General features: G+C 42.5%; 1 long non-coding RNA gene across 3 annotated transcripts; it reads right to left on the reverse strand.

Moving 5' to 3' along the window:
• Positions 1–3,381: 3,381 nt before the first annotated feature.
• On the reverse strand, positions 3,382–13,333 carry LOC139433320 (uncharacterized). 3 transcript variants are annotated; one of them, XR_011642848.1, is made up of 4 exons: positions 13,049–13,333; positions 9,966–10,104; positions 3,912–4,065; positions 3,382–3,500 (listed from the first exon to the last, which is right to left on the reverse strand). It is a non-coding gene; the product is annotated as an uncharacterized lncRNA (long non-coding RNA). The 3 variants fall into 3 exon arrangements; XR_011642847.1 differs by lacking the exon at positions 9,966–10,104 and having other exon boundaries at positions 13,049–13,179; XR_011642846.1 differs by lacking the exon at positions 13,049–13,333 and having other exon boundaries at positions 9,966–13,030.
• Between the last annotated feature and the right edge of the window lie 11,197 nt (positions 13,334–24,530).

Raw genomic sequence — 24,530 nt, forward strand, 5'->3', positions numbered from 1 at the left:
ACTCTTCCTGGTTGAGAAGGCAGAGCTGGATTGCTGAAGCGCTTGCTGGTCTTGTTAACAGCGTTCGATCCGACAGTTGATCCTCTTCACGGCCTGTGTGCCGTCTGAAACGCCCACATCAGGTCCTCGTCTCGTCTGCCACTCCACTGTGGCCTGCATGGAAGCAGAAGGGGAATGTGGTCACCTGAATCTCCTGTTGACGTTCATGTGGGGTATTAGGCCTGGTTGGAGACAGAAGTGGATCTGGACAAGGTCTTAGGTGGTTGCGGTGGATTGTCCTAACTGGCCGTCACAAGCTTCAAGTCGGATCGTGTCTGCAGGGATATCTGGAGAAAGACTGGATATGACAACAAACGGCTCTCGTACCCACCTGGGGGCCAGTGGAAGTTTCTCACCAATACCCTTTCTCAAGGCAGTAGTGGTAGAACCATCCTCTTTTTGTTATACCTCTGCTGGTCTCGGGTCTGTCGCATGCTCGCAACAGAGTTATGTTATGTGCCTGGAACCATCCTTCCTGTTGATTGTCCTTTGGTGGCAAGGGGAGCTCCATAAACATATCCACGGGAAGTCGTGCAGGCTTGTTTGCTTGGACCAGCTTTTGGGTATGGCTAAATGTCCTGGAGTTGATTGGTGGGTGGAACTGGCATTAGGCCTACTATGCAAGGGTGAGATGGTGCTGATGGTGCTAATCAGCAGGGCTGGCTTGCAGGGGCCTGGCAGGGCGGGGTTAGTGCAGGGGCCTGGCAGGGCGGGGTTAGTGCAGGGGCCTGGCAGGGCGTAGTTAGTGCAGGGGCCTGGCAGGGCGTAGTTAGTGCAGGGGCCTGGCAGGGCGGGGTTAGTGCAGGGGCCTGGCAGGGCGGGGTTAGTGCAGGGGCCTGGCAGGGCGTAGTTAGTGCAGGGGCCTGGCAGGGCGGGGTTAGTGCAGGGGCCTGGCAGGGCGTAGTTAGTGCAGGGGCCTGGCAGGGCGTAGTTAGTGCAGGGGCCTGGCAGGGCGGGGTTAGTGCAGGGGCCTGGCAGGGCGGGGTTAGTGCAGGGGCCTGGCAGGGCGTAGTGTGTGTGTGGTACAGTGTGTAGGTGTGTGTGTTGTACAGTGCGTAGGTGTGTGTGTTGTACAGTGTGTGTGTGTGTGTGTGTGTGTGTTGTACAGTGTGTAGGTGTGTGTGTGTGGTACAGTGTGTAGGTGTGTGTGTGTGGTACAGTGTGTAGGTGTGTGTTGTACAGTGTGTAGGTGTGTGTTGTACAGTGTGTAGGTGTGTGTGTGTGTGTGTGTGTGGGGTACAGTGTGTAGGTGTGTGTGTGTGGTACAGTGTGTAGGTGTGTGTGTGGTACAGTGTGTAGGTGTGAGTGTGGTACAGTGTGTAGGTGTGAGTGTGGTACAGTGTGTAGGTGTGAGTGTGGTACAGTGTGTAGGTGTGTGTGTTGTACAGTGTGTAGGTGTGTGTGTTGTTCAGTGTGTAGGTGTGTGTGGTACAGTGTGTAGGTGTGCGTGTTGTACACTGTGTAGGTGTGTGTGTGGTACAGTATGTAGGTGTGTGTGTTGTACAGTGCGTAGGTGTGTGTGTTGTACAGTGTGTGTGTGTTGTACAGTGTGTAGGTGTGTGTGTGTGGTACAGTGTGTAGGTGTGTGTGTGTGGTACAGTGTGTAGGTGTGTGTTGTACAGTGTGTAGGTGTGTGTTGTACAGTGTGTAGGTGTGTGTGTGTGTGTGTGTGTGTGGTACAGTGTGTAGGTGTGTGTGTGTGGTACAGTGTGTAGGTGTGTGTGTGGTACAGTGTGTAGGTGTGTGTGTGGTACAGACAGTGTAGGTGTGTGTTGTACAGTGTGTAGGTGTGTGTGTTGTTCAGTGTGTAGGTGTGTGTGGTACAGTGTGTAGGTGTGCGTGTTGTACACTGTGTAGGTGTGTGTGTGGTACAGTATGTAGGTGTGTGTGTTGTACAGTGCGTAGGTGTGTGTGTTGTACAGTGTGTGTGTGTTGTACAGTGTGTAGGTGTGTGTGTGTGGTACAGTGTGTAGGTGTGTGTGTGTGGTACAGTGTGTAGGTGTGTGTTGTACAGTGTGTAGGTGTGTGTTGTACAGTGTGTAGGTGTGTGTGTGTGTGTGTGTGTGTGTGTGTGTGGTACAGTGTGTAGGTGTGTGTGTGTGGTACAGTGTGTAGGTGTGTGTGTGGTACAGTGTGTAGGTGTGTGTGTGGTACAGACAGTGTAGGTGTGTGTGTTGTACAGTGTGTAGGTGTGTGTGTTGTTCAGTGTGTAGGTGTGTGTGGTACAGTGTGTAGGTGTGCGTGTTGTACAGTGCGTAGGTGTGTGTGTTGTACACTGTGTAGGTGTGTGTGTGGTACAGTATGTAGGTGTGTGTGTTGTACAGTGCGTAGGTGTGTGTGTTGTACAGTGTGTGTGTGTTGTACAGTGTGTAGGTGTGTGTGTGTGGTACAGTGTGTAGGTGTGTGTGTGTGGTACAGTGTGTAGGTGTGTGTTGTACAGTGTGTAGGTGTGTGTTGTACAGTGTGTAGGTGTGTGTGTGTGTGGTACAGTGTGTAGGTGTGTGTGTGTGGTACAGTGTGTAGGTGTGTGTGTGGTACAGTGTGTAGGTGTGTGTGTGGTACAGACAGTGTAGGTGTGTGTGTTGTACAGTGCGTAGATGCGGCGGACAGACGGGTCTCAGTTGGTTAGGTGTCCTCTGCTTACTTTTAATACAACTTTTGGCCCGTCATTTCAATTCCCCATTTCAGCGACCAGAGATATTTATATAAATATATGTGTGTGTGTGTGTGTGTGTGTCCACATCTGTAGCCTGTTATTGTCTCATGACACCGCACTGTGAATCAATCAAAGTAAATATATAAGTCATCATGAACACATGTGTCCATCAGACAGAGGCTGCTGCCTCCTGTCATCATTAATGGACGTCTCTTTAAAATGACCGCTCAGAGGAGAGGAGTTCTCATTTCTCTCACCGCCTGCTGCTTCCCCTCCTCTCTCCTCGGCTCCTCCGCTCGCATCTCCTGTGGGCGGGACTAAGTCTCGAGGATAGGAGTCGAGGAGGGGAGTCGAGGAGGGGACATTTAAGAATTGAGAAGCCCCTCCTGTCCTGTGTTCTCCTCCCTCCCCAGCTGTGTCTTGTCTTCCTGATTGTTCTTGGATGTATGTAAGTTCTGGTTCTCTGTCAGTGTTCAGGTCATTGTCAGTGTAAGCCTTTGTCCATGCTGCACTCGGGTCCTACCTGCCTGCTCAATCCTGACACACACTTAGCTAACCAAAGAAAGATCAAGTTAAATGCTGTGCCTCCTCCAGAAGCACAGAACACATTATATGCCAGTTTTCACAAAAACTATACAGGCTTGAGTGAACTTGTTGATGTGCCTTTAGGACAAACAAAACACACTACATCCCTCACCTGTCTCTTACTCTTGCACTTTCTGTCCAGCACAGGCAGAAGCTCCTCCATGTTGCCGAACAGGTGGAAGCCGTAGATACCTCTCTCTGGTTGACAGTCTGACACCAGCTGGAGGAACACACTCTGGGCACTTTAGGTGCATCAAGTCTACACATTCATTTCATTAGACATGAACAATACTACTGCTGTAACATGAGCCATATATTCTCTTCAACTAAATGGTAGCCTTGCTGGGGACTAGTACTGTATGAGCAGAGTGGAATATACTACAGGCAATGACAATCAATATTATTATTTCTGAAATGGTTAAACAATATGTGTACTACAGCTAAATGCTCATTACAGATTAAAAACGCATATAACAAGAGAACAAGAGGAAGAATTAACATACTAGGTTAATCAGAGCAACATGTCTGAATCTGAATCAGGTGTATTACAAGAAGGTTTTGAATTTGCTATGAAGTATAATGGTGCATAAAAATGTCTTACAGTTTAACGTGTTATCTAATCGATTCTTACCTTCATGATGAGCACAAAGTTGATAACTTCACAGGTCACACAGTGGTTGGCAAACCAGAACAGGAGCTGAAGGCCATGTCGTGGAAAAGGACGGCCAAACTCTGAGATCCTCAGCTGCTCCATAGAGCAGAGCTGACGCTGAACCATAGTGGGTCTAACACACACACATACACACACACAAACATATATATAATATTTAAATATAAAAAGTACCAAAAGTAGTCATTGTCCATCTCAGAATAATATACAGCATATGATATGTTTTATAATGATTGATCATGAAAGTGTTCTCAAAGCTGGTGAAGGTGCAGCTAGTCTGAAGTACTTTGTAGACTGCAGGGTAGCTGGTGAAGGTGCAGCTAGTCTGAAGTACTTTGTAGACTGCAGGGTAGCTGGTGAAGGTGCAGCTAGTCTGAAGTACTTTGTAGACTGCAGGGTAGCTGGTGGATTTACTCCAGGTGGAACTAAAGTCTGATTCAACACTTGGTTAGATTCATTCCACTATAGTTCTTCAAATCTTTATTCTTCCTCTTATTTCAACCAATATTTTGCTATTGAATAACTTCAGCATACTTTCAGCTACAGAAACCATTCAAATATCTAAATGTTCAGCCTTTTCAGCACATGATGGGAAACTTTCAACTTTTTCAAAACATTTTATACTTTTTGAAATATTCAGCTTTTTAAACTCTTTTTTTAACATGTGGGAGGATCCTTCAAATCCTCTTTTACCTACACCTTGCGCCAAATGCTACTCCTTCCACATACTTTCAGCTAGAGACTTTATTCCAACTTTAAAATGATCACAAGACCTTCAGCTATAAAACTTGTTCTTCGGATTTATCATATATTTTACACTTTTTAGATATTTAACTTAGTTTGGAGCTTGGTAAAGAGGCCTTCTTCAGATTTTAACATTAGTGTGTATTGCGCAGCTCGTTGCAACACGTTCTCACTCCCAACCCGTCACATGTTGACGGACGGTCAGGGCCCCTCCCTGTCAGGGCCCCTCCCCGTCACTTTATTACGGGCAGGGCGTCCCATTGACTTGCATAGAGCTCCCTGAACGTTGGTAATAGACCATGGATGTATAATAAGAACTGGATACAGCGTGGGAGGCGGGGCCTCATTCATTCCTATGAGAGTTGCGCATGATGATAAAATGGACCAACTTTTGAGAGAGCGAAACGTCACAGATTACCCGGCATGCCTGAGAAGTACCCGTATGTGTGCTCATAGCGCATGCGCAACTTTAACCAAAATGCTCGTTCACGTCAAGCACGTCAATTTGCGTACACGTAACAGCACCGTGCGTTCATGACAGCATGGTAATGGTTTGTTATTATGATGGATTTGATATTAACGAGGCGGCAGTTAGCAGCTAGCTAGTAATTATGCTAATGTAACATCAATCGTTATGTACTTATATTACGCTGTAACAGGATCTAGTGATATCCAACAGAGCTTCATTTAGCATGAAATAATTATTGCACTGTATATATATATATATATATACACAGTGCAATAAGCTTCTTAGTGCAATAAGAAGCTACAGGGACGTTAATCTAACGTCGGTAATATTAACTTTATTTAATACAACATTTACGGTACAAGATTTAATCATACAGCCCATGTAGTATAATATTTTACAAATTATGAATTACAGCAAACATGTGCGATATATCCATTATTACAGCTCCGTGGGCTGGCAGTTAGGCCATATGGTCCGTTGTTATTGTGCATCCATGGGTAAAGAGAAACTCATGTAGTGCTGAACACGTAACATGAACGTGCCGGGCGGCGCGGTCCCGTGGGTTAGATGCGCGTTCATAATGCAGAGGGAAATAACTCTCAGAATAACGTTATTAGCACATTTTTACAACTTGAGGAACAAATGTTTTTAATAAGGGCTATACAAGTGTTCATACTGGGTAGTTTATTTAGTTTAAAAAAAATTATCCAACGATTTACAGACCACTCTTTCCCCATGTAAGTCAATGGGAAAAAATGTTTCCGGGCCTGGCAAACAAACGGAAGTGTAGTACCGCCGTTTGGCCACCACGAATATTTTCATCTGAGTCCGGCGCACTTCCTGGGGGCTTGTAATAGACAATTTGGGATCGCGGCGAAATGGTGGCGAAATGCTCTCCGCAGATCCATTCTCACAGCGTTTATCAACCTTTGTCTTACTCAATATCAAGCCACACTGATTGTTTTTACTTCTCTATTTTAATTGAATAATATAGGACTTTTGTTGCCGTCAGTTATGGGGAGAGTAGGGGCTCAGAATACTGAAATCTGTATTGTTTCATCGTTTTTTCATTCTAATTTTGTATTATTTTCAAAACCACACACTGTTATTTACTCAACAATAACACATAGTTATCCTTGTGTTTATTTGTTTGTTTGATTAATAAACACAAGTTGGAGTCCATCAGGACCGAGGGTCGGAGCAGCTCATAGTAGTTGCTTTAGAGCATTTTACCACTGGAAGTAAGTATTCTCTCCGGTTCGCTTGACTAACCCAGTCATATTACAGGAGAAAGGAAATACAGAAAAGCTGCCGTTGCAGGAAAGACGGCTGGCAACAATCACCGACTGTGTGAACGTGAACATTAATAGAATATCACCTCCATCTTCAGAGCAATCTGACTATTATAACATTAGCGTTAAGAAAGCTTACTTAGTAACATTAAGTACAGTCCGCGGCATATCACTTCTTATCATATATTTTCTTATATGAGTCAGCTGAGCCGTATCTGGCCGTGCAACACTCACAGTGTCACATACTGTATGCAAAGTATTATTTTAAGCAACACATTAAGTTGATGAAACACTCGAGACAAATGTAATTGAAGTCAGATCGTGTTTTAGACGGGGCAGTGATATCATAAACCTGTTAATGTACGCATTCAAACACTTTTTCTGTTCCCAGCTGTGTTCACCTTGCAGGTGCAGCTCTGTGGCTTTTATCCTGGATAAAGTGTTTAAGTCATGGATGTTTAAAGTTTAACTTCTTCATTTTTGACCAGTATTAAAGTTCACTTTTCATTCAGGAAGTATGACGCTGCGCTGTCAGTGCGCTTCTCCATGTTTGTGATTGGTCGAATGCTCCAGATACCACCCCTCTCATGTGAACGCGCACCTAACTAGATAGGAAACGGCTGGCTTGAGCGATCCACTTGATAACCAGCGTCGTAGTACAGTTTAGCGAGAGCGCGTATGTTTTGGATTAGGCCAACCGGCTAACTCAAACATATCCAGGTTAGGTTGAACCAGCTTCGTAGTATAGGCCCCAGGTGTCCCTTTCTATCAGCTGTGCACCGTTATGGTGTAAATATACCAATATACCGATTGGATCAAATATAAAAGTCAGCCAAATTAGTATTGATACTGCAAGGAGACTTATATTGTGAAGAGAAATTGAAGATTTTGTTTAATTGCTGATATATTTATGATCCAAGTCACATATTCAGTTTAGGCGGCATTTCTTCCAGTTTGTCTAGAAGTCTTCTCATCAGGGCTCTATAAATAGAGAACTACGGCAGATATGTAATATTTAATGCAGCTGAACCGTGTATTACAATGCTGTTATGTGATGACCTCTAAAGAGAAAAGCAAGCAAACTCGGAATAAAGTATTATTTTTTTTTTTTTTTAAATGTTTTCGGATTTCACACCAACAGGAAGTCCGGTTAACTAAAATGTCCGTGCGGAACAATACCCATAGATCCGTGGGTGAATAATGTCAATCACCACATTACACACATCCCTTCACATTTACATTTGAATTTACATTAAAGTATTTCGTGAGGCCTTCTAAAATGTTTTAAAATATAATTAGGGTTGAAGTTGAAGTAGTGTAAAGTGTGTAGTAAATTGCGTTGCCTGGCAATCGCACAACAGCACGTCCATTAATTCCACAACCACACACATGGATTAACATCGATTTAATACATTAATGTAGCCTTTGTTTCTGCTAAAAGAGGTGTCGACCAGCTGGGGCAACAAGAAAATCGGCGAAATCGAGTGTGACTATTAAAAAATAAATAATTATTATATTAATATTGACAATAACAACCGACTGTCGGGGAGCGTTCTCATGGCGTCTATTATCAACGCTATGGGAGGTCTATGAAGGTCTATGGGACGCCCTGCCCGTTGACAACTGACGCGCAAGGGGTACCCTGTCCGTAATAGAGTGACGGGGAGGGGCCCTGACCGTCCGTCAACATGTGACGGGTTGGGAGTGAGAACGTGTTGCTCGTTATGTCTAGAGTGCTTTGATCTCAAAACAGAGTGGAGGAGTGCTTGAAATTCGGCCAATTTTTTTTTTAAACTTGCCATAATTCACAAACCCTACACTCCTTGGACATCATATTTCACGAAAAACCTCTCCTACATTGAAAAATTAAAAAGAATTAAGAAAAAAATATTAAACAAAATGCCTCTTGAGGGCATGAAGAGACAACAACTTGTCAAAAACTCCACCTAGCTCCCAATAGACTCCCATGTTAAAACATTTCGGATCTTTCTTCAGACTAGAGAGAAGTAAACTTTAAACAAACTGCTCCCATCTCCACATTTTACACACAAAAAACAAAACAAAACATAGATCAGTTCATTGGGGTTCCCTGATGCTCACTTTCTGGTCATTTTTTTTATAGGAGCCATAGTTTTTGATCAGGTGGCAAAATTGTCAGATATAATCCTCAATGCATTCTTATGGGACTCAGTGCTGCAGTTGGTTGCCATGGTGTTGCTGGGCAGATTGGGGCCACACACCTGAGTGACATCATCTAATCAGAGCAGACACGCCCACAGACAGACTGGTACACACACACACTGGAGGTTTGTATTATTATTTTTTCAACAAAAGTTAGAAATGCGAGAGGTTTATCTCTCATTCAGAACAATTGAATGGCTCTCCTTTGTCCCGTCCTGGGAGAGGGATCCCTCCTCTGTTGCTCTCCCTGAGGTTTCTCCCATTTTCCCCTTAAACTGTGGGTTTTCTCTGGAAGTTTTTCCTTGTACGATGTGAGGGTCTAAGGACAGAGGGTGTCGTTTTTCTCATACTGATATTCTGAACAATCTGTGCTGTTGTATTTGCTGTAAAGTGTCTCTACTGTAGGCTAATTTTTATTATATGTACAGCAATTTGGCTCAACCAAAAATCGTTTATAAATGTGCTATATAAATAAAACTTGATTTGATTTCACTGCACATCTCCATGGAAACCTTTGATCTCTGGGCTCACGTACACAGGTGTTTAATAACGTAGTCACCATGGTAACCTTTGATCTCTGGGCTGGTGAACAACTTGTTCCCATGATGGCGCTGCCACGGGTGGCTGCCTGCTAGAGTTGCTCGTAACATTGTGTCTGTTTTTGTCTATTTTTCTTTACTTGTCGCACTTTAGGTTAGTATTTTCAATTATTTCCGCTGCTAAGCACAGTGCAGCTCGCTCTGAAGTGCAACTATGCAGTTTCTGTGCACTGTTGGTCTCATTTTAATCACTTTTGCACTGATATCATGCCGGACTGTTCTGGCTGAGTTGCACCGGGGCTCTGTTGTTTACATGAGGGAGCAGCTGATGGACCTACAATCTAGCAGTATGTCTGGACTGAGACACGAAATCCCCAAGGAGCTGAGGAGGAAACAACGGGGCTGCAAAGCGGGGAGAAGACGACTGCTAAGGAAGAGGAGATACAGACCCTATCTTCCATCGGTCGTTATGGGGAACGTAAGATCTCTCACAAACAAAATGGACGAGTTAACATCACTCACAACGAGTCAGAGCGTGTTTCGTGAGGCCTCAGTTATGGTTTACACAGAGACATGGCTGCATGACAACATCCCGGATTCGATTGTGAGTCTACCCGGCTTTCAGTGTGTACGAGCGGACAGGAATTGCAGAGAGAGCGGCAAGAAGACCGGAGGGGGAGTCGCGATCTATGTAAACAACAGATGGTGCAATCCTGGACACATGACAGTGAAGGACCGTATGTGCAGCCCGGACATTGAACTGCTGGCTGTAAGTATTCGTCCCTATTACCTGCCAAGAGAGTATTCTCAGGCCATTATGATCGGTGTTTACATTCCTCCCACGGCGGATGCGGCGCGGGCGGCTGACGTCATCAACTCCGCGACTGCAAGACTTCAGACTCTGCATCCCAATGCCTTCATAGCAATATCTGGGGATTTCAACCATGTCAATCTTAAGAAATCTCTTCCCACCTTTAAACAGTATGTTGATTGCAAAACGAGGGAAAATAAAACATTAGACTTACTGTATGCTAATGTCAAGGAGGCATACAGCTCAATAGCACTCCCCCATAGGCAGATCAGACCATAACCTGGTGCACTTAAAACCCCTTTATAAACCAGCAGTCCAGCGGCAACCTGTGACTGCCACTACTGTACGGACGTGGTCACCGGAGGCTGTGCAGACTTTACAGCGATGTTTTGAGGTGACTGACTGGGATGTCCTCTGTGATGCACATGGGGAGGATATAGACTGCATCACCGACTATATTCATTTTTGCACGGACAATATAATCCCCGCCAGAACAATTAAGTGTTTTTCCAATAATAAACCCTGGGTGACCAAGGACATCAAGGAAACTTAACAGCAAAAAAGCTGCTTTCAGGAGTGGTGACAAGGAGGAGGTGAAGAAGGCACAGTTACAACTGAAGAAGGAAATACAAACGGGCAAGGAGTGCTCCAGGAGGAAGCTGGAGAGTAAACTGGCCCAACACAACACCAGGGAAGTGTGGCGTGGGATGAGAACCATCACTGGGGATGGAAACAAGACCGACCAGGTGATGGGAGGAGACCGACAGGAGGCCAATGGCTCAAACCTGTTGTTCAACAGGTTTGATGATGAGGTTACATCCCTCCCTGCAGTTTGCATATCAGCCTCGTATTGGAGTGGAGGACGCCATCATCTTCCTGCTGCACAGAGTACACACACGCACGCACACACACACACACACACACACACACACACACACACACACACACACACACACACACACACACACACACACACACACACACACACACACACACACACACACACACACACACACACACACACACACACACACACCTTGAGAAGGCAGGCAGCACTGTGAGAGTCATGTTCTTTGACTTTTCCAGTGCTTTCAATGCCATCAGACCTGCCCTGCTCAGCAGGAAGCTACTGGACATGCAGGAGGATGCTCCACTGGTGAGCTGGATAACCAACTATCTGACAGCTCGGCCACAGTACGTGAAGCTGCAGAACAACACCTCTGACATCATATTGAGCAGCCCGGCGCTCCTCAGGGCACGGTCCTCTCTCCCTTCCTGTTCACAGTCTATACATCAGACTTCAGACGCTGCTCACAGTCCTGCCATCTGCAGAAGTTCTCAGACGACTCTGCCATTGTGGGCTGTGTCATCGGAGACCAGGAAGCTGAGGACAGGAGTGTGGTGGACAGCGATGTGGAGCGGTGCGGTCAGAACCATCTGCAGCTCAACGTCACTAAAACTAAGGAGCTAGTGGTTGACTTCAGGAAGCGGAGTACCGCCCAGTTACCATCGTGGGCATGGATGTGGACATTGTGGACAGCTACCTGGGTGTCCACAGACAATACACTGGACTGGAGTAAAACACCGAGGCCCTATATAAGAAGGGCCAGAGTCGCCTGTATTTCCTCAGGAGGCTCAGGTCCTTTAACGTCTGCAGCACTATGTTGCAGACGTGTTATGACTCGGGGGTCTCCAGTGTGATCTTCTCTGCTGTAGTGTGTTGGGGCAGCGGGGTGAAGTCATCAGGAGAGCAGGCTCTGTCCTGGGAGTGGATCAGGAGTCGTTGGCAGTGGTGTCGGAGGGGAGAATGCTGAGGAAACTTCTCAGCATTCTGGACAACGGGTCTCACCCCCTACATGCCACACTGGTTTCCTACCAGAGCACTTTCAGCCACAGACTGAGACCACCGAAGACCACCACACAGCGCCACAGGAGGTCTTTCCTCCCAGTGGCAATCACACTCTTTAACTCTTCACCCCTAAGTAAAGGGAACTGAGAACTTCCACACCAACACTATGTGCAATATATCTATATAATTAACATCCTCGCAATTACACTCACAGCTATATATAACTATGTGCAATATTATATTATATTATTATTAGTATTAGTATTATTATTAATAATGCTATGATAATGTGCAATTACGTAACTGCCACTACGTTTTAATGTTTGCACTACTAACTACTGAAAACTACTGAATGCTGCTAATAATGACTGCATTGGTTGTGTGACCATCTATGTTTCATGTTTCATGTTGTCGGTGGATGTTTGATTGCTCTTTTCTGCTGTGTTTGTTGTGTTTGTTGTATTTTGTTACTGTTACTGTTACTCTGGCACAACAATTTCCTTCGGGATGAATAAAGTCTTATCTTATCTTATCTTACACACACAGGTGTTTGTAAACATTCATTCACTACTACTTACATCTGATATCTAACTCCTTCAGCCTACTTCCAGCTGCAGAAACCATTCAACTATTACATGATTCAGCTATTTCAGGACATTGAGGCTATACACGTTGTTGTTTATACCTTTTTTAAACCTTTTCTTTTCAATATTAAGCTTCTTCACTATTTGTCCTCCTCTTCCAGTTTAACATTTCACTTTCAAGTTTTCAACAAAGTCATTGCAATGCATTTGAGCTGTAACAATTTGATTCAAATCATTTCACTTTTCTGCATTTCTCTGCTAAGTTCAGCAACACACTGACTTGGTCTCTGTAGCTAAGAGCACATACAGAGCCCATTCAGCTGATAACACATGCAGCTTTTTCTGCATTTTCATTAATCCAAATCTGTAAAGTAACTAACGGTATAAATGTAGTGGAGTAAAAGTACATAATTTACCTCTGAACTGTAGTGGGGTAGAATATACGAAGTAGCACACATGTAAATACCCAAGTAAAGTACAAGTATCTCAACAATGTACTTAAAGGTGGGGTAGGTAATTCACTTCAGAAACACTGTTTGTTACATTCCATGGAATGCTCTTAACATCCCGATGAAAGAATACATTACATGTGGAAGCCGTGGCCCGGCTAAAATAATGTTACGGCCTACCTGCCTGTCAGCCTTCCATCTCGTGCACAAACGCACACACTTATCTCGTGCCCTCATTTGATGTGTGTTTTGTCTTTTTGTGATATGGACCTTGAGTCTGAAATAAAGATTGGATATTGGTCATGTGCGCGTTCCTGTGTGTTGGAGGAGGGGCTCTGTAATGAAGTCTGAAGGAAGGGGGAGATCTTTTTCGGCGGTGTACTCTCAAATTCTTGCGCACTCGAGCTGGTTTCTCCATTCGTACCTACCATACCTTTAAGTAAACTTGAATACATGTACTCAGTGACTTCCCACCTCTGGCATGGATCTGTTCAGCGATCCTGCTGTTGTCTGTGATCGGTGTTACTGGTAGTCTGTTTCCCAGCTCTTCTTCCTGTTTACCAACAGCGGTGTATTTACATGAAGAAGCGTCCGCAGCGGCTTGGCCCCGCCCCTCTCTGTGCCAGATGCGTGCTCGTTCATGTTGTTCCGCAAGGCACGTTCAAGTGGACGTCCTGGCTGCGTCACTTGCGCGCCGCCCTTCCGATGCACTTCTTTTCCCGAAAGCCTAAAGATAGATGTTTCGTTTTCAGGTGAGTGTTGTACCCTAAATCCCGTGAGTCCTATTCCTGAGGGCAATGTCATATGTTACACTGAGCTCTGTTAGTCAGTACAGGCAGTGTGATTTCTATGCTGCATGGGGTCTATTGTTTATGCGACTGCTGGATCCAATGCGGTTGGCGGCCTGTGAGTCAGCCCGCTTGCCTGGTGAAAAGAGCCAGGGGTGAGCTCCATCCAACGGGCAGTGTTTTATCAATACATCTCACTCATGAAAGGGCAATGTTTAAAAGTGTTCAGCTGTGTCCTCAAATTAACATGCGGGTTAGTTTTAAAGCAGCAGTTTCACATCGACGTGGGTCTTGCGTGATATAACGTCAGCATTAGCATTGTTGCTAACTGCTACTCCTGCTCCCTCCAGTTTGTCTGAAAGAAGTCCCGAGTTCTCTTTATTGATATTGTTGGGGGAGATACTAACAGTTATACTTAACGCTATCTAAATATTATGATCTCGATGTAATGCTTTTCTCAGTGAGTATTCCACTCTATCACTCTATACGTTACGAGTGCAGTTGGACCAGTCTGAAGTCAAACTGGATTCTTTAGCCACCTCATTCTTCACTTTTCCCATTAATTTCCCACATGTTGACCTCTGCCGTGCATCTCTGTGCAATACTATTTGTCATGTTACCATGGCAAGCCAAAACAATTGTTAAACTTGCATAAATGATTGTCTTGGTGAAAGTATTGTCCTCGGCTCATGGTCAACAGTTGGAACTCGCATTGATCATCACACGTATTCACATGGTGTGTGCGGCATGATAACCACTCGACTAGTGTGTTGATGCGCTGATTATGTATGTATGTATAGTGTCGTGGACAGTCCCCATCGATGAACTGCCACAACAACAGTATCTGGTGCAGCTTGAGCCGACATGGCTAATTTCCAGCTGTTGGCCCCCAGATGGTAATAGACACCCTTAAAATCACAATATACAGCCCATTTTCTTTTAGCTTTCTGCACAATTTAAGAAACACAGTGGGAAGCTGATAAAGGACAAATAAAATACACAATATTAATACCTTGTGTAGTAATGCGGTATGGGTATAACCCATCATTTTTCTGAACCTGAACCGATCTTAAACCTACAGCACTATTCAGGTGTCCAGTCACTCAGACCATCATGTCTTGGGGTCAACTGATGACCTGAGCACTGTTCTATACAAATAACTAGATGAGACTGCTTATATTCCAGTGTAGTTCCTTCCCAGGATGCTGTTCAGCGTAATCAGTGACCTCTCTTCTGTGTCTCTTATCTCTCAGACCACGATGATCAATATTATTATAACATAATGCAGCTCAGCATTTATATAACATTTATAAATAGTTGTGCCTTAATACTTAGTTTATACATTGTTGACCCTCTCTAAAAGGCCCACAGTATAGAATATGTGTTATATGTATGAACATACATGTTTGTCAATTATAGTATTTAGAAAGAAAGACATGTCCAGGGCCCTTGTTTTGTTATTGCAAACATTCCATAATGTTCTTGCAATCTTGGACCCTTATCGAGGTCCCAACCTCTCAGTCCGCTTCATGACATATGTTACAATCTTATTCTTGTCATTTATTCTCCTCCTCCTGTTTGTTTTTGTTTCTAACCATTCCTATTTTTCTTCCCTATCTTTTCTGTGATCTCCACGACTCCCTTCCTCCCCGAACCTTCCACTCTGTCTCTTGGCCCATCGTCTGGTTTCCATGCAGTCCCTGGATGAAGACTGTACGTTGGAGGAGGAAGATGACGGCGGGTTGATAGAAGAGGAAGATGAAATCAATCAGTTTAACGATGACACCTTCGGAGCAGGGGCCATCGGTGAGTTATGTGTACAATGTATTGGAGAGTAGTTAGCCGATTACAAACCTACATTCTGAACATAACCTGGTCCAAACCAGGTTGAGTCTGCAGCATAGGTTGTCCTGGCGACCTAGGATAAAAGAGATCCACCTCTGTGTCATGGAGAACTCTGACTTTGTGCTCCACCTATCTACGCTAACCCACTAATCTGGTTGGCAGTTTCCCCCTCCTGTCCCAACCTGACAGTGAAGACACTATACTGTGTCTGTAGCTGCTCAGGACTGTTGTTGGTCACCATCATTAAACACTAAAGCAGTGACCGTCAACTGGCGGCCCGCGGGCCACATCCGGCCCGCACGACGCCGTGACTGTGGCGTTGGCGGAGTGGTTACTGCGTTCAGCCCCCACTTTTTTTTATACAACGTCTCGTGAGTAAGGTGCAGTACCGGAGTCCAACAGAGAGGCAGCAGCTGCAGGACAGTAGACTGTGTACTGCGTAGCCTTCCCTGCCCTGAAGAAGTGATCCTTCGATGTAAAGAGTCTGCTTTATGCGCTCAACAGAGAGGCAGCAGCTGTGGGACAGTAGCCTAGAAAGTGATCCTTCCTTAGCGTGAAGAGTCCTGCTCCACAGTACCTGAGCGCGCTCCACAGTACCTGAGCGCGCTCCACAGTACCTGAGCGCGCTCCACAGTACCTGAGCGCGCTCCACAGTACCTGAGCGCGCTCCACAGTACCTACTACAACATTTGAACAATCAGTTCTTCCTCATTTTCCTCAATTGTTCATATTTGGTTTATTAAAATAATGATATTGTGGTCATTGCTAAAAAATGTCTGCTATTACGAGTATTATTATTAGTATAACGCGCTTTCTGCCTTCCTGTCATCAGGAGTTAGACATGTCATGGCTATGTAATAGATTGGAACCTTCATTCTCCTAAACTGCTGGGACATTTCCCTCAAGCCAATACCTTTATATGGTCTACTCTTCACTCACTTGTCAGCATTGATGCACAGAGCCGACAGAAGACCTTGTTTATATCATCATATTGAAACCAACTCCATCCATCAAGCCAGTGTGGCGGAAACTTTCTCTCCCTCTGAGCCTGCTCGCGCTGCGCAGCAAACAGCTGTTTGCTTTTCACCCAACAACGACAGTTGAAAAGCTTGAGTTGCACATAGCACATAGCATATTTGTTCCTACTCGGAACTGAGTTTTGCTTCCCAACCCTGCCACCGTGCTACACCCATGTGTAGTGCTGCGTACCTGGACTCACATTCAGGTTCAGGTCCGGACTCAAGTCCAGAGGTTCAGGTTCAGGTCCGGACCTGAACCCATGGCTTGTGTCAAGTTGTGTGAGTAACTAAAGTGAACTTATTGTGAGCTAATTATCAATTGAAAATTCACTCATAATCAACTCAAATTCAAACTCGTCAGGTTTATTGTGCTCCCTTCCAACTTGTGTCTACATTTCTCTACAAAGTACAAATGTAAAAATAACACTTTTTGCCACTTAAGCCGCGTTCACACTGCGGTACCTTTCCCACAAAGGTTCATGCGAACTCTTTAGTTCTCATGAACTAAGTACAGATCGCGTTCACACCAGAAAAAGTCCCTGGGGGTGGATTAGGCAAATGAAGCCGCTGACGTCACTTCTTCTTCTTCTGCTTTGGGTTCACTGGCAGGCCGCAAACCGCTTCACGGCGTATACTGCCGCCCAAAGTCCCCGGCCGGAAGTCCCCGGAGTTGGGGACTGGCTTCAGTAGAAGCTGCTGGGAGTCCCAGCAGCTTCTACTGAAGCCTTCCGAGTAAATCGCCAGAACGTCGACACCTCCTCATCGCCACCGCTCCCATGTTTTATTTTGTGTTGCCATAAGTTAGTCTCTCTGCGTTTCTGCGCTGGGCTAATGCTAATAATGCTAATGCGAGGATAATAAAATGGCGGCTTCACAACACTTTTTGGGAGTTTTACGGGGCGTGGTTTGCAATTCGCCCAGCCAATCAGGAATATAGCTCTTTTCTCAGAAAAGAGCCGCTCGAAAGTCCCTGCTCTCTAGCAGGGACTTTCGAGGGGGTAAAAAGGTTCGCATGAACTACTTTTAGTACCGGCTCTTTTTGGTGTGAACGCGATCATGAACTAAGTTCGCATGAACCTTTGTGGGAAAAGTACCGCAGTGTGAACGCGGCTATTGTCTACAAATGACCTATGACAGCAACTACAGTGAACTACTACAAAGTTCAAACGTTTATTTCATTGACCAAACTAAAGTAACCAAACAGTCCCTGAGCTGACTGAGCCTAAATCCCTAAAACGTTGCTGAAAGGTAGAGTGTAGAGTAGACTATACACATTACACTGTTACACACCTACTATACAGTATAGGCTACACTGTGAGTGTACTGTACTGTCTGTACACCATGTATTTTCTACAACTCTACATGTGTACATTATACAGTACATACTACATACATAGTGATGTCCATACATACTGTTAGAAATTAAAATCAATGTTGATATGGCCTAATTTAAAATTAAATACACTATTTAATTTAAATCAGTTTTATTCTGAAAAAACCGGAAGTTCACACTATTTACTTAATACTTTTATTCTGAAAATGCTTCACTTCCGGTTAGCATTAGCATGTGACGAAATGCTCCGTTTTCAAACCGTGAGTCGAAGGTGAAATGACATGTGATGTTGTACACTGAGCACACTGGGATTAGCACTCATTTATTGACGCTCAATAACGTTCATCAGGGAATGTTTAAATAACCACAGACACCAGAATATACGTAAGTGCTAGTTTTTTTGCGAGTCCAAGTACCGGTTCCTGACGTTCCGGTTTTAACCGGACTTGAACCGAAACTTTTTACAAGTCCAGTACCGGTTCGGCGTACCGGTACGCAGCACTACCCATGTGCTACACTTCCCGCCCCGCCCCCGTCACTGCGGTCAACTCAGCCGTCTCTCAAATTTGCTTGATCAAATGAGCAGCACTTCATTTTTGAGTGCGCGATTAATAGCGTATTTACGGTAATCGCAGAGAAGTATTTGATCAATCAATCAATGATATTTGATGATGAGGGATAAAATGATTTTTAGCCATAAGTTCTTAATAAAAATGGTACTGTTGGACTCAGTACATGTTAGACTACTACCAAAAATACAATCAAGTACTTTTACTGTGTACTATTTGAGTAATACTCTGTCAAACTCCCCTCCAGAGTACAATAATGCATGTTTTCTGCCCTTTTTGATGAGAGATCCAATCATTTTTTGCAATGAGTTCTTAATAAAATTGGTTATGCTGAATTCTGTACTACTTGGACTACTACCACGAGTACAATCAAGCACTTTTACTGTGTACTTTTTGAGTAATACTTGTTTAAACTCCTGTCCTGAGTACACAAAAGAATGTATTCTGCCATGTTTGATTTGAGATAAAATTATTTTGTGCAATAAATTCTTAATGCAATTGCTACTGTTGGATTCAGTACTACTTGGACTACTACCAAAAGTACAATCAAGTACTTTTACTGTGTACTTTTTGAGTAATCCTTTGTCAAACTCTCCTCCAGAGTACAATAATGCATGTTTTCTGCCATCTTTGATGAGAGATAAAATGATTGTGTGCTATAAGTTCTTAATGAAATTGGTACTGTTGGATTCAGTACTACTTGGACTACTACCAAAAGTACAATCAAGTACTTTTATTGTGTACTTTTTGAGTAATCCCCTGTCAAACTCCCCTCCAGAGTACAATAATGCATGTTTTCTGCCATCTTTGATTTGAGATAAAATGATTTTGTGCTATAAGTTCTTAATGAAATTGATACTGTTGGATTCAGTACTACTTGGACTACTACCAAAAGTACAATCAAGTACTTTTACTGTGTACTTTTTGAGTAATCCTTTGTCAAACTCCCCTCCAGAGTACAATAATGCATGTTTTCTGCCATCTTTGATGAGAGATAAAATGATTTCGTGCAATAAGTTCTTAATGAAATTGGTACTGTTGGATTCAGTACTACTTGGACTACTACCAAAAGTACAATCAAGTACTTTTACTGAGTACTTTTTGAGTAATCCCCTGTCAAACTCCCCTCCAGAGTACAATAATGCATGTTTTCTGCCATCTTTGATTTGAGATTAAATGATTTTGTGCTATAAGTACTTAATGAAATTCGTACTGTTGGATTCAGTACTACTTGGACTACTACCAAAAGTACAATCAAGTACTTTTACTGTGTACTTTTTTAGTAATCCCCTGTCAAACTCCCCTCCAGAGTACAATAATGCATGTTTTCTGCCATCTTTAATGAGAGATAAAATGATTTCGTGCAATAAGTTCTTAATGAAATTGGTACTGTTGGATTCAGTACTACTTGGACTACTACCAAAAGTACAATCAAGTACTTTTACTGTGTACTTTTTTAGTAATCCCCTGTCAAACTCCCCTCCAGAGCACAATAATGCATGTTTTCTGCCATCTTTGATGAGAGATAAAATAATTTCGTGCAATAAGTTCTTAATGAAATTGGGACTGTTGGATTCAGTACTACTTGGACTACTACCAAAAGTACAATCAAGTACTTTTACTGTGTACTTTTTGAGTAATCCCCTGTCAAACTCCCCTCCAGAGTACAATAATGAATCCAACATTACCAATTTCATTAAGAACTTATTGCACAAAATCATTTTATCTCAAATCAAAGATGGCAGAAAACATGCATTATTGTACTCTGGAGGGGAGTTTGACAGGGGATTACTCAAACAGTACACAGTAAAAGTACTTGATTGTACTTTTGGTAGTAGTCCAAGTAGTACTGAATCCAACAGTACCAATTTCATTAAGAACTTATAGCACAACATCATTTGATCTCAAATCAAAGATGGCAGAAAACATGCATTATTGTACTCTGGAGGGGAGTTTGACAGGGGATTACTCAAAAAGTACACAGTAAAAGTACTTGATTGTACTTTTGGTAGTAGTCCAAGTAGTACTGAATCCAACAGTACCAATTTCATTAAGAACTTATAGCACAAAATCATTTTATCTCAAATCAAAGATGGCAGAAAACATGCATTATTGTACTCTGGAGGGGAGTTTGACAGGGGATTACTCAAAAAGTACACGGTAAAAGTACTTGATTGTACTGTTGGTAGTAGTCCAAGTAGTACTGAATCCAACAGTACCAATTTCGTTAAGAACTTATTGCACGAAATCATTTTATCTCTCATCAAATATGGCAGAAAACATGCATTATTGTACTCTGGAGGGGAGTTTGACAGGGGATTACTCAAAGAGTACACAGCAAAAGTACTTGATTGTACTTTTGGTAGTAGTCCAAGTAGTACTGAATCCAACAGTACCAATTTCGTTAAGAACTTATTGCACGAAATCATTTTATCTCTCATCAAAGATGGCAGAAAACATGCATTATTGTACTCCGGATGGGAGTTTCACAGGGGATTACTCAAAAAGTACACAGTAAAAGTACTTGATTGTACTTTTGGTAGTAGTCCAAGTAGTACTGAATCCAACAGTACCAATTTCGTTAAGAACTTATTGCACGAAATCATTTTATCTCTCATCAAATATGGCAGAAAACATGCATTATTGTACTCTGGAGGGGAGTTTGACAGGGGATTACTCAAAAAGTACACAGCAAAAGTACTTGATTGTACTTTTGGTAGTAGTCCAAGTAGTACTGAATCCAACAGTACCAATTTCGTTAAGAACTTATTGCACGAAATCATTTTATCTCTCATCAAAGATGGCAGAAAACATGCATTATTGTACTCTGGAGGGGAGTTTCACAGGGGATTACTCAAAAAGTACACAGTAAAAGTACTTGATTGTACTTTTGGTAGTAGTCCAAGTAGTACTGAATCCAACAGTACCAATTTCGTTAAGAACTTATTGCACTAAATCATTTTAGCTCTCATCAAATATGGCAGAAAACATGCATTAATTGTACTCTGGAGGGGAGTTTGACAGGGGATTACTCAAAAAGTAACGCAGCAAAAGTACTTGATTGTACTTTTGGGTAGTAGTCCAAGTAGTACTGAATCCAACAGTACCAATTTCATTAAGACCTTATAGCACAAAATCATTTTATCCTCAAATCAAGATGGCAGAAACATGCATTATTGTACTCTGGAGGGGAGTTTGACAGGGATTACTCAAAAGTACACAGTCAAAGTACTTGATTGTACTTTTGGTAGTAGTCCAAGTAGTACTGAATCCAACAGTACCAATTTCAGTAAGAACGTATGAGCACAAAATCATTTATCTCTCATCAAAAGATTGGCAGAAATACATGGCATTTGGGTACCTCTGGAGGGGAAGTTTGACAAAGGGGATTACGCAAGAAGTACAATAACACGTAAAAGTACTTGATTGTACGTTGTAGGAGTCCAAGTAGTACTGAAAATCCAACCTACCTACCAATTCCATTAAGAAATTATTGCACGAAATCATTTTAAATCTCAATCAAAGACGAATGGCAAAGGAAAACAAGTCATTATTGTACTCTGGAGGGGAGTTTGACAGGGGATTAACTCAAAAGTAACACAGTAAAAGTACTTGATTGTACTTTTGGTAGCTAGTACCAAGTAGTAGCTGAATCCAAACAGTACCAATTTCGTTAGAACTTATATGCACGAAATCATTTTATCTCTCATCAAAGATGGCAGAAAACATGCATGATTGTACTCTGGAGGGGAGTTTCACAGGGGATTACTCAAAAGAGTACACAGTAAAAGTACTTGATTGTACTTGTGGCTACTAGCCCAAGTAGTACTGAAATCCAACATTATCAATTTCATTACGAACTTATAGCACAAAATCATTTTATCATCTCAAATCAAAGATGGCAGAAAACATGCATTATTGTACTCTGGAGGGGAGTTTGACAGGGGATTACTCAAAAGAGTAACACAGTAAAAGTACTTGATTGTACTTTGTCTACTAGTCCCAGTATTACTGAATCCAACAGTATCAATTCATTAAGAACTTATAGCACAAAATCATTTTATTCTCAATCAAGATGGCAGAAAACATGCTTATTGTACTCTGGAGGGGAGTTTGACAGGGATTACTCAAAAAGGACACAGTAAAAGTACTTGATTGTACTTTGGTAGTAGTCCAAGTAGTACTGAATCCAACAGTACCAATTTCATTAAGAACTTATTGCACAAAATCATTTTATCTCTCATCAAATATGGCAGAAAACATGCATTATTGTGCTCTGGAGGGGAGTTTGACAGGGGATTACTCAAAAAGTACACAGTAAAAGTACTTGATTGTACTTTTGGTAGTAGTCCAAGTAGTACTGAATCCAACAGTACCAATTTCATTAAGGAACTTATTGCACGAAATTAATTTTATCTCTCATCAAATATGGCAGAAAACATGCATTATTGTGCTCTGGAGGGGAGTTTGACAGGGGATTACTAAAAAAGTACACAGTAAAAGTACTTGATTGTACTGTTGGTAGTAGTCCAAGTAGTACTGAATCCAACAGTACCAATTTCATTAAGAACTTATTGCACAAAATAATTTTATCTCAAATCAAAGATGGCAGAAAACATGCATTATTGTACTCTGGAGGGGAGTTTGACAGGGGATTACTCAAAAAGTACACAGTAAAAGTACTTGATTGTACTTTTGTAGTAGTCCAAGTAGTATTGAATCCAACAGTACCAATTGCGTTAGAACTTATTGCACGAAATCATTTTATCTCATCAAATATGGCAGAAAACATGCATTATTGTACTCTGGAGGGGAGTTTGACAGGGGATTACTCAAAAGTACACAGTAAAAGTACTTGATTGTACTTTTGGTAGTAGTCCAAGTAGTACTGAATCCAACAGTACCAATTTCGTTAAGAACTTATTGCACAAATATGTTATCTCAAATCAAAGATGGCAGAAAAACATGCATTATTGTACTCTGGAGGGGAGTTTCAGACAGGAGATTACTCAAAAAGTACATCAGTAAAAGTACTTGATTGTACTTGTGCTACTAGCCCAAGTAGTACTGAATCCAACAGTATCAATTTCATTAAGAACTTATAGCACAAAATCATTTATCTCAAATCAAAGATGGCAGAAAACATGCATTATTGTACTCTGGAGGGGAGTTTGACAGGGGATTAACTCAAAAAGTAACAAAGCAAAAGTACTTGATTGTACTTTGGTAGTAGTCCAAGTAGTACTGAATCCAACAGTACCAATTTCGTTAAAACTTATTGCACGAAATCATTTTATCTCTCATCAAAGATGGCAGAAAACATGCATTATTGTACTCTGGAGGGGAGTTTGAACTAAAGGGATTACTCAAGAGTACACAGTAAAAGTACTTGATTTACTTGTGGCTACTAGTCCAAGAGTACTGAATCCACAGTACCAATTTCATTAAGACTTATTGCACAAAATCATTTTATCTCTCATCAATATGGCAGAAAACATGCATTATGTGCTCTGGAGGGGAGTTTGACAGGGGATTACTCAAAAAAGTACACAGTAAAAGTACTTAATTGTACTTTGGTAGTAGTCCAAGTAGTACTGAATCCAACAGTCCCAATTCATTAAGAACTTATTGCACGAATTAGTTTATCTCTCTCAAAGATGGCAGAAAACATGCATTATTGTGCTCTGGAGGGGAGTTTGACAGGGATTACTAAAAAAGTACACAGTAAAAGTACTTGATTGTACTGTTGGTAGTAGTCCAAGTAGTACTGATCCAACAGTACCATTTCATTAAGAACTTATTGCACAAATATTTTATCTCAAATCAAATATGGCAGAAAACATGCATTATTGTACTCTGGAGGGGAGTTTGACAGGGGATTACTCAAAAAGTACACAGTAAAGTACTTGATTGTACTTTTGGTAGTAGTCCAAGTAGTACTGAATCCAACAGTACCAATTTCGTTAAGAACTTATTGCACAAATCATTTTATCTCATCAAAGATGGCAGAAAACATGCATTATTGTACTCTGGAGGGGAGTTTCACAGGGGATTACTCAAAAGTACACAGTAAAAGTACTTGATTGTACTTTTGGTAGTAGTCCAAGT

The sequence above is a fragment of the Pseudochaenichthys georgianus genome, unplaced genomic scaffold, assembly GCF_902827115.2.
Source record: "Pseudochaenichthys georgianus unplaced genomic scaffold, fPseGeo1.2 scaffold_1988_arrow_ctg1, whole genome shotgun sequence".
In the NCBI taxonomy this organism is placed as follows: domain Eukaryota; kingdom Metazoa; phylum Chordata; class Actinopteri; order Perciformes; family Channichthyidae; genus Pseudochaenichthys; species Pseudochaenichthys georgianus.